This window comes from Pinus tabuliformis, chromosome 7 (genome assembly GCF_031772625.1).
Source record: "Pinus tabuliformis cultivar Carrire ecotype Pingquan chromosome 7, CPIR1, whole genome shotgun sequence".
NCBI classification, from domain to species: Eukaryota; Viridiplantae; Streptophyta; class Pinopsida; order Pinales; family Pinaceae; genus Pinus; species Pinus tabuliformis.
In genome coordinates, this window is record NC_142293.1 from 666,371,947 (window position 1) to 666,384,126 (window position 12,180).

Below are 12,180 nucleotides of genomic sequence, written 5' to 3' on the forward strand. Positions count from 1 at the left end.
GGCATCGGCTTAGCCCCTGAAGAAAAACTAGCGTATATTCGTCTTTTGAGACAATATAAAAATGTCTTTGCCTGGAATTACAATGAGCTGAAGACGTATGACACTTCTATCATTCAGCACACTATTCCTATGATTGACAACGAAAAACCTGTCCAACAGAAACTGAGAAAGATCCACCCCAATTTAGAAAATCAGATAAAAACCGAGCTAAATAAGTTGTTAAAAGCCAGAATAATTTTCCCCGTCAGACATTCCAAATGGGTCTCCAATATGGTACCCGTTAGAAAGAAAAACGGAGATATTAGAATCTGCATCGATTTTTGAAATCTCAACAAAGCCTATCAAAAAGACAATTTTCCTCTCCCACCTATGGAGCAGATATTACAGGCAGTAGCAGGCTCAGAACTGATGTCTTTCTTGGATGGATTTTCAGGATATAATCAAGTGTTGGTACATCTCGACGATCAGTTGAAAACCACATTCAGAACTAAATGGGGCACATACGCATATCGGAAGATGCCATTTGGTTTGATCAATGCCGGTGCTACATTTCAGAGAGCCATGGACATCGCATTCAAGGGTTTAGTCAATAAATGCGTAGTAATTTATTTGGATGATATAACAGTGTACTACAAGAAGCGAAGCGACCATCTCAGAGACTTAAAACAGATCTTTCAACGATGTTTAAGGTATGGGATTTCACTTAACCCAAAGAAATCTTTTTTCGCACTAAGTGAAGGGAAACTTCTAGGATTCATAGTGCAAAATCTGGTATTCACATCGAGCCTGACAGAATCAAAGAAATTTCTGAAATATCCCTACCTCATAATAAAAAAGCCATGCAATCTTTCCTTCCCTACCTCATAATAAAAAAGCCATGCAATCTTTCCTTGGTCAAATCAATTTTGTAAAGAGATTTGTCCCAGATTTTTCACGAATTGTGTCTCCTTTGCAAACCATGATTAAAAAGAATTCAAATTTTAAATGGGGTCAAGATGAACATGAAGCATTCAACCTGATCAAACAAGCTATCATTAATGCTCCATCTTTAGCAACCCCGAATTTTTCAGAATCTTTTATCTTATACACATTTGCCTCAGAGAAATCATATGCTGCGATTCTAACTCAAGCAAATCAAGAAAAAGCGGAAGCTCCAATCGCATTTTTTAGCTCGAATTTACAAGGTGCTGAACTCAACTATTCAGACGTGGAGAAACAGGTATATGTTGTTTTCAAAGCAATCAAATATTTCAGACCTTTTTTACTTAAAACCCATACTAAGATCATAGTACTGTTTCCAGCGGTAAGAAATCTTCTAGTACAGAAGGATGTGGGTGAGAAAAGAGCAAATTGGATCACTGCTTTACAGGAATACGACCTTGAGATCAAGCCAGCAAACATTGTAAGAGGTCAAGGCTTCTGCAAAATGTTGGCCGGAGCATCGCAGATTTCTGAAAATTCATATGAACAGGTACAACTGTATGAGATAAGCCTAAACGATGCAGAATCATTATATGCTGACATCATTTATTATCTTAAGAACGGATATGCTCCATCACACCTAGATCACACTAAGAAAAGAGCTCTGAGATTGAAAGCTAAACAATATCAGCTCATAAATGATGTTCTTTTTAGAAAGAATTATGATTCTGTTCTTCTTAGATGTCTTGAGAAAACTGAAGCTGAAAAAGTTTTGCAGGAACTCCACGACGGACCAGCAGGCGGACACTATGCTGGAGATGCTACTGCACATAAGATCTTACGTGCAGGATATTACTGGCCTACGCTGTTCAAAGACTCACACAGTTACGTAAGGAAATGTCAAGTCTGCCAAACAACTATTGGAAGACAAAAGAAGCTGTCCCTGCCACTACAACCGGTAAACATCGAGCAACCATTCAGTCAGTGGGGCTTGGACATAATAGGTGAGATCGTTCCTCACTCTTCTAAGCAACATAGATACATCCTCATGGAAACAGATTATTTTACTAAATGGGTAGAAGCAGTTCCTCTCAAGACAACTAATTCTGAAAATATTATTGAATTCATAGATCAATTTATAATCACTAGGTTTGGATTGCCAACGGCTTCAATGTTTGATAATGCATCATACTTTTCTGGAAATGCAATGACTGAGTTTGCACTTAAAAGAGGGTTCAAACTGAAATATTCGGCCAACTACTATCCGCAAGGTAATGGGTTAGCTGAGTCAACAAATAAAAATCTAATCAGGATTATTAAAAGAACAGTTGACCAGAACCAAAAGAATTGGCACAAAGCTTTGGTAAATGCTTTATGGGCAGATAGAATAACGAAGAAATCTTCAATCGGCACTTCTCCCTTTAATTTAGTTTATGGGAAAGAAGTGGCTCTTCCAACTCACTTAGTCATTCCCTCTTTGTCTATAGTACAATACATCGATGAAGTATCTACTTCCTCCCTACAACTAAGACAAATGGAAATAATTAAATTAGAAGAACAACGAGAACAAGCTAAGAAAACCCATGCTCATCACCAAGCGCTAATAAAATCCTCTTTTGATTCTAGCATAATGACCAGAAAAAGTTTTCAGATGGGAGATTTAGTTTTGAAATGGGATAAGGCTCATGAAGAAAAGGGCAAACATACGAAATTTCAAAAGATGTGGCTTGGTCCTTTTCAGATTGTTGAAGTCATAGGTCCATCAACATTTGTGTTGCAGGATTTAGCAGGTAGAAGGGATTCTTTGCCTGTTAATGGACAAATCCTTAAAATATATTTTCCATAGAAGATTATTCTTCTATTTTTTAGAATAGTTTTTCTTTTCTTTTTCATAATAAAACCAGTTGTAAGTGGTTACTACAAGTATTCACGGAAAAGACACCAATTCTCTTTCAGATTTTGAGCTTTCGCTTGTATAAGTAGCAAAATTTTTTGAAAATCTGACTTTTATTATTGACAGATACAGTTAAAAAGACTTTAGCCTAGATATGATACTAGTTTCAACTTCAAAAATTTGATGAAAGCAACCTTTAGCGAAGGAATTGTTTTATATCAGCACAATGAAAGGTATCAATAGCAAAATAAGGCTTCTCTGTAAAACTGTTGTTTTCAAACTCTATTATTGTCGTCCAGAGCTTTCTTAAGGAAAAACAATGACTTCCTCCCCGCTAAAGAAAATCGCAGCATTCAAAGGAACAATCCGAGAAACACTATATCTCAAAGAATAAGAAGTCTCATCACGAGCCGACTGATCATGATCACAGATATTATAACTTGCTGACTTTGCCAATACTGTCCACCAAAACAGGGCAACGACTCAAGATTGTTGCAATCAAAAGACAAGGGGTCTCATCACGAGCCAGCTTGTTCAGCAAAAGTGTAAATCAAGTGAATGATTGTGTCATAATTTTGGCTACCAAACCAAGACATTGTTCTTTGAGAATAAAAAAGGAAAAAGTGTCGATGTGGGTTTTTCTTCGAAGGTTGTAGATAGCCTTAAGCAGGATAAAGGATCATTGCTGGGTAATAGGTAACCCTGTCGAGGCTATGGACGCCTGCTGGCAGCAGAGGCTCTACCTACGACAAATGAGCATATTTTAAAGCCAACACACAGAGAAGGCTTTATTTTATCTTTAAAAAGACCAAGTAGTGGCTGATATAAGTACAAGGACAAGCCTGAGGAAGCAAACAATTAGAATAGAAAGAGGTTGGAACAAAATATCATTGATAGGATAAGGCATAATGTACTCTATCTTTCCATAACAAAGCTTAGATTTATGAAAATTTTTCTGTTTTGAAAGTTTATAAAAATTCAATAGAAAAGCAGAGATAATTGATTCTTCCCAGTGAATCGCCATTGTTGTGGCCACCAACAACCCCCCTCTTTGTTTAGTATTAGCAATAACACTAAGCAAATGGGGACCCTTAATTAAAAATTCAAAAAACATTTTATAAAACTTTTTGTATTCTACTCCTTGAAATTATGTCGCATCGCGTGGAGAAGATAAAACATCCCCTTATGAACATAATAAAAACTGCGAAGAAGCGACGCGAAATTCATTGCATCGTACACATTAAGAATCGCTCTTAAATGCAAATCTTAAGAAATCTCCGACGGCCGATGTGCGACGTCACATATCGCAATATCACATAAGCAGCACACAATGATTTAATGACTCATGCGATCCGCGATGCTGCGATCTGGCGATATCTGCGATAAATGCGATCTGCGATAATCCGATCTGAAAAAGCTTGCAATGACACATCTAGGTAATGCGATGACGCGATGCTGCTATCGCCCATTGCAAATTTCCTCGGCTCAACATTCAAGAAAAGTTGTCCGTAAACCAAAAATTAGGCACGCGCCTTAAAAGAAATTAATGAACATATGCCAAAGTGTTAATGAAGGACGATTTTGTGTTTCTCGAAGAGTCAGTTCACGATGGGTGTCATGATTTTATACATTCATAGAGGTTAGAGCTTTCGTATCAGTATTTATTATCATTACTCTTTTCCTTTGCGTGAACTGTAGGAATGAAAAACAGGAAACAATATGAAGCAATGAGTAGGAAACATCTAAGGAAAAGGGGAAAGCGTCAATGCTCGGAGAATAGAGAAGAGATGCCTTCATGAACAGATGCCGCATGCAACAGAACCACAGATTCCAGAGTATCACTCAACAGATGCTGAGGTTAATAGGAGATTCAACATTCAGGGTCAGAAAGCTCACAAAAGCAGCGTGTTTACCAAAAATCCTGAAACTTCTACCCGGTAAAGGAAAAAGGCGCTAAAGAAGGAAAACGCACCAGAAAAGCCCGGAATAAAGAACAGAGGCAGTTTTCAATGCGCAATAATCGCGCATCGCTAAGAAAATTGTTCAGAAAGCAAAGTCCCTAAATTTCTTAGTCATTCGCAAGTCCAGAAACCGAAATAGCAAAATCAGAAGCAGTTTGAGAGAAATTTGGGTTGTTGCCAAGTACATACGCAGTAAATTCGCCCAACCAGAAGATAATTCTCAAAAATATCTTCTAGTGTACTAAAAAGTGGTGCCAGCGCTTGCCATTCTGTTTGCGTAACTCAAACAAAAGCAGAAGGCAACCAGCCGACTCTTTCCAGGTGAATGTTGAATGCTCGCAACATTTAAGGAGAAAATGCAGAAATAGTTATGAATTAGATTCAGTTTTTAGAAATAGTTTTGCTTTAGAAGAAGGGCGGTCATTTAAACCGTATCCCAAATTTATGTAATTAAGTTATTTAGTTAGCAGTATTTAAACCCTTCTCATGCATTTGGAGAAGGGTCCAAAAATTTGTCAAAAACTTGTCCTCAGAACATGCACTTTTGCATCCTCAGAGGGGGTTTTGATGAATGGATGGATCAAGGTTTATTAATATTTGCATTTGATATCTGCTACTGATGTTGCACTTCTGTACTCTTAGTAGATGTTGGAGCAAGGAGAGATAAATCATTGTTGCTTGAAGCTTATGAGTAGGATCAGTCATAAATGGTACTTTTATCTCTTGGCCATTTCTGCTTATATTCTTAAAGTGATATACAGTTTTAGTTGTTTATATGTTATTGCATGAATGTGTGAGTTACCATTTGGCACTTTTGTACGGTGGAGCCATTTATTTATGTCTGATATATGAATAACTTATTATGCGATATGCTGTTCACAACTGTTTTGCCTAACTTTTTATGCAAAGTAGTTCATCTTAATTGATTTCTATTCTTATGATAGCTGAATGATCTTTATTACCAGTTATTGTCTAAAATCTTTTTAGATTGCATAATAGAAGAAATACACCCCGGGTTAGCATAGATTAGATGTGCTGTTTTTCATTAGATTACAATAGCATAGATTTAGTTTAAAATTTTGAATTAGATTAGCTTTAAGTATTCTTAGATCAGCAACATCCAACTCCACACACACACACACACCCTTAGATTTGGAAACTGGTCCCATTATCCCCAGTCGGACCCGCTATACCAAACGGATAAGGAGCTGCCAACCAAGGTCTGGATCGGGTGGGTATCCCCCTTGTTGTCGACCCAATTTTCGGGGCTTCAATAGGTTGTTACATATTTCTTCATTATTTAGATTTCTCCCTCAATTACCTTATGTAGAGCTTTGTAGAGCTTTGTTTTGCATCACAAGATAGTGGCATCACTTGCACATATTATTATGGGGACTTAACTACTCCATGTTTTCCTCATTTGGTGGCATCATACAAGTTGGTATTCAACTTGCTAAGGAAAATATTTATATTGAGTTTGTCCTGGTGGATCTTGATATTTAACACTACATTATATATATTCTACAACCCATATCTTAAGTATTCATAGAATTTCTTCACCTCGAAGGTTTTCACCCTTCTTTTGGTCGTATTTTACATTTGAAACAACTTTCAATTTTATGTTATTGTGTGCCCTTGAAAAGTGTATAATCATTATAGATATGTAAATATAGATCCCTCTTAACCACATATCTAGCATGGGTCGAGAGTAATCAATTTCTTGATATGAAAACCTATTTTATATATAAAACATGTGTAGCTTTTCATTATTTAAATTATATTTTTTAATGCATAAATGAATTCAATGCCTTGAAAATCCGTTTGGCAATGTAGATTATGCAAACCACACAACTTAAAATTGTTGGATTCAAGACAAAATTGACTGAAAAATTAAAATTGAAAAAGGGCCAAAATGTAGAAAAATTTACATGGTTGACATTGAACTGAAAAATTATACTTGAAAAAGGGCCAAAATGTAGAAATATTTACATGGTTGACATTGAAATATTTTTCTTAACACTGGCGTTGAAATATTTTATGTGTAGATCACATTTTCAACATTAAAAGGGTTTTCTTACTATTAATAATATATTTTTCAATACATATAAAATTTACCTAACACTAGATACTAAGATTTTCTATTTGTGACTAAGATTGATTTTTATTATTATTACTAATATTTTTTAAATGGCACATGTTAGCCCGAATGGGTGAAATGTTAATGCCCTTCTTGTTCGCTAAAATCCATCGTTGCTTTTAGCTTACAAAGAAACATAACATATTAATTTTTTATCACTCTTATCAAAGAGTAACTTAATTTTATTACTTTCAATTATTTTTTCTCTTTGGGAATACAAATATCTACTATACTCAACAAATCTTTCTCTCAATATATATGTATGTATGTGTGTGTGTGTGTGTGTGTGTGTGTGAACTAGGGTTAACTAAGTGGTTGCAGTGAATGATTCTTATTCCCTTATATATTAATATTTTCTCTCTTTCAATCCCTATGTAAAAAGTTGATATTGAAATAAATTATTTAACATGGATATTTAGATAATTTATTTAAGCGTTGTACTGAAATATTTTAAAAATTTATATATCTTCATAGCAATTAAAATTAAAAACATAAGATTTTTTCCAACATAGTGAGAATGAGAATATTTTTTTTTGACATGGTTAATTTTTATATATTGCAAAAAGGAAAGGAAGCCAGGTCCTTGTACATTTGGAGGAAAATTGTATCAACTGTAGTGTGCAAAATGGGAGCGTAGTCCCCACATCTACATTTGCAGCCTTGTTTATGTAAACTTCAAAAACTAAAGTGGCATACTGCCTTACATATTGTCCTAGGAACAAACTAAATTTGCACTGCATTAAGAAGAGAAAATTAAACACATTCACAAGAATTGGTTAACGAATTCTTCTTGCTGGGGACAACCCTTCTCGCTATACAAAGAGGATGTTTCCCCTTGCTGACTTTGATTTAGAGTTTTTATGTACTCAACAACTTCTTCCAGATGTTTACATTTGTCCTTTAATTCTTCTATTTCAGCTCTCTGGAGATCAATGTCTCTTTGCTTGTAGACATTTACAGTCTTCATCTCAGCTCTAAGGTCCTTCAAGGCTTGATTGAAGCGTCCAATCATGAATCAATTGGCCCTACAAGTTGTTGGCATTATGGCACAGGTGTGGTGCTATGGTACAGGTGTTGTCCTTGATGGCAACTCACTTTGGTGACAGATCTCAATTCAGGCTCTCAGGATGAAGGAAATCTTGTATACGCAGGTTTACCTTGCCGAAGACGTGCATACACGCGGGTTAGATGTTCAAAAGTCACGTATGCGTATACACACACTTTCACGCACATAAAAGCATGTACATGGTGGGAAACTTATTTTTTGGTCCGTGGTCGTTACTCCTTGGAATTTGAACCTATGGTTTTGGACCATGGTATCTCGTCAGAAGTGTTGACCCCAGGTATTGGGCCCTTGGTATTGTTTATTATGGTTTTGGACCATGGTTTTATGGAAGGCCTAAAACTATAAAAGAGGAAGGAGATCATGTGGCAAGACACCATCTGATTTATTGAATATCTGATATTGTTCTAGATCTGGAATACTGGTGATTGGGTTATGGTGCAGATCTAGATCTGAATGAAGGAGGAACCTGAGCGCAAGAAGGATAAGGACTATTGATGGATCAAAATCTCAAGGCTTGAACATTCGTCTCTCTATCTGTACGCAGGTTCGGTGAAGTGCAGGTGCATATACATGCGTTTTCTGTGAATGAAAGAAGCATATACGCAGGTTGGTTGTGGTACAGAAGCGTATACACGCAGTTTGTTGAATAGTGAAGTAGCGTACATATCTTGATTTATGTTCTAGCTGCTTCTGTTTTATTGCTGCAGTGTTCTGGGTTTAGAATTGGTGTTTGATTATAATTACTGTGTTCTGGGTATAGCGGCCAGAGAAATGTTTATTTGATTTTGTGAAAAGAAGTTTGGTTTATGCATAAATTCTTGATGTTTGATTGATGCTATCCGTGGATCCAGTTTGAAAATTAATGAAACGAGGTCCCTGAAAGAAAAGAGAAGGTTGCAGCCTTCTGCAGGTAGAAGCCTGCGTACTAGTATCTCAAGCTAGTACAAGAACTAAGGGGGTTGGAGCTCCCTTCCAGGAGAAGCTGGAAAACGAGAGAGGGTTGTAGCTCTCTGCAGGTTGTAGCCTGCGTACTGGTAAAGGACTGCACCAGTACAATTGTAAAAAGAAGTTTCTAATTAAAGAAAAGATAGAGACGAATTGCAGCAGGTGGTTTTCACCCACATTGGGTTTCCACCTTATATCTTGTGTTCTTGTGTGCGATTGTCTTTTTGCTCTGTTTTACTGGTTCTGGTTACTGGTTATTTGCTTATGAATCACAGATTAACAATCAACATCAGAAAGATAAAGTAAATTAAAAAGTTTGCATTATATACGCGGGTTTTCTTCTGCATAGTTGCGTATATACGCGGGTTCAATTAACTGAAGTAGCGTATATCATTTGATTTTGAAAAAGGAACATTTGACTTAATAATACTGATTCACCCCCCCCTCTCAATATTATTTCCAACAATTGGTATCGGAGCAGGTCCTTCAGGAGAAGCTTGATCGCTTGAAGGAAGATTGTTCATCATGAGCAACTACGAGAGGGAAGCATGAATCAGGCCACCAATTTTTGATGTGACAAACTTCGTTTATTGGAAGGTAAGAGTTGCTACCTATCTTCAATCTCTTGGTACAGAAGTCTGGGATATCATAGATACAGGGTATACTTTTCCATCAGCAACTCCTATAGATCCAACTGAGAAGAAGAAATATGAAACAAATGCAAAGGCGGTCAATACTCTATTAGGATGCCTATCTCAATAAGAATTTGTCAAGGTAATGCAGTTTAAATCTGCAAAAGAGATATGGGACAAGATTGTTCTGAGCTATGAAGGAGATGATCAGGTAAAACGAGAAAAAATTCAAACCCTCAGGATTCAGTATGAAAATCTTAGGATGTATAATGACGAAAGTGTGGCTAACTATTTTCTTCGTGTAGATGAGATTTTTAATTGTATGAAAAATTTGGGTGAAGAAATAAAAGAGGATGTTGTGGTTGAAAAAGTTCTAAGATCTTTGTCCCCTAGGTTTGAATCTAAAGTTTCTGCAATAGAAGAAAAAGAGAATCTACAAAGCCTTAAAATGTCACAGCTGCACGGAATTCTAACTGCTTATGAAATGCGGAAAGGAGGTCCATCAGACAGGAGAGAAGCTGCCTTCAAGGCTTCAGGCAAAGGCGAGTACTACGAGTCAGGACACGTGTCAGAAGAAGAATAAGAATCAAATTTTGTCAGAAATCTTCAACGGGGTACTGGACGGTTCCGAGGTAAGTTACCTTTCAAACGCTTTGCTTGTGGAAGAGTCGGTCACTATGCTACCAAATGTCCTCACAAGGATAATATTGACAAAGGGAAGGAATCTGTTAGATGGAACAAGAAACAGAATGCAAATAAGAAAAGCTATTACACTCATGAAGATAGTGATGGACTTTCAAATAGTGACGAAGATGAACGAGGCAATGAGTATAAACTTTTAATGGCTTTTGAAGATGATGACTACATGGATGCTATAGATGTAGAAGGTTTTTATAAAGAGATATCTAATCTCAAAATTTGCTTAGAAGAGAAAAATGCGATTATTGATTCTCTGCAATGTCAACTGGCTGAAAGGGAAAAACATCTTGAAAAATTGGAATGTGAAATTGTTGGTCTTAGAAAGGAGATTGAGAAAACAAAAGCTATTAATCTTAAATTTGTTAAAGGATCTGAAACTCTGGATGAGATTATCAATGTGCAGCGTTCTCCACTAATCAAGACAGGTCTGGGATATAATGAAGAAACATCTCAAGCGTCCACCTCCAAAAGTTATCTTGATGCAGCAAGGATGAGCGAGCAAAGGCCTAATAGAAATCATCAAGTATATCAGGGAAAGTTTACCTCAAGAATGAACAAAGACTATCAAGAAAATCAGGGGCAAGCTACCTTAAGGACAAACAGAAGCTACAATCAGCCACAGGTAAAATCTTCCCAATTCGCCTCAAGAATGGATGTCAGTAGAAACTACAATCGGTTGGATGATAGATTTGATAATCGCAGGAGTTTCTTCAATGGCCAATGCGTCTCTTGCCATAACTTTGGTCACAAAGCAGCCCAATGTGTTGCCTATAGGACAATCATGACTAGAGAAGCTCAAAAACAAAGGAATATGACTGGGATCATGAAAAGGACTTATAACAACTTTTCAGCCCTTGAAAATGAAGTTGAATGTTCTATTTGTAATAACTTTGGTCATGAAGATTCTGAATGCAGGAGCAGGTTTTGGAAGACAACTCAGAAGGAACATACGTCAAGTGCCAGAACATGGAGAATGAAGGAACCACAACCAGAAAGATGTGGGATAGCCTTTTATGCAGAAGGACATGAAAATCTATGGTATATCGACACCGGATGTTCGAAGCATATGACAAGTGATAAAGAAAAACTTGAATCATATACTGCATTAGAAAAGGGAAAGAAGGTTTCTTTTGGAAACGATACCCTTGCAGCCATAAAAGGAAAAGGCATTGCTCAGTTGAAAGAAAAGGTCAAGGCTAGAAATGTTGTGTATGTTGATGGCTTGAAGCATAATCTACTAAGTGTTAGTTAGATGTGCGATCAAGGAACCGAGGTAAGATTTCGATGAAATGGATGTAGTGTTCGTGATCTTGATACAGGAAAAACAGTGATCAAAGGCAGAAGAACTCCAAATAATCTATACATATTTGAAGAAGGACAACAACAATGCTATTTGAGCAAGGCTGATGAACACTAGTTATGGCACCGGAGGTTGGGGCATCTAAGCTTTTCACAAATAAGGAAAGCATGCAAATACCAGGCAGTTCGTGGTCTTCCAGATATCAAAATTCCAGACAACACCATATGCAAATCATGTCAGTTTGGTAAGCAGACCAGAACTAACTTTCCTGAGAAGGAAGGATCAGCTAGCAGGCCTCTTGAGCTGGTCCATACAGATGTATGTGGTCCATTTAGGACAAGGTCACCTTGAGGAGAAGAATACCTTATATTATTCATTGACGACTTCTCCAAGTTTGTTTGGTTAGGACTTATGAAGCACAAAGACGAAGCATTTGAAAAATTCAAATCCTTCAATGCCTTGGCTGAAAATGAATCAGATTACAAAATTAAGTGCCTCAGGTCCGACAGAGGTGGGGAATTTACCTCAAATGAATTTTTCGATTTCTGTGAAGAACATGGAATAAGAAGGGAATTCTCTACAGCTAGGACTCCTCAGCAAAATGGAGTGGCGGAAAGGATGAACA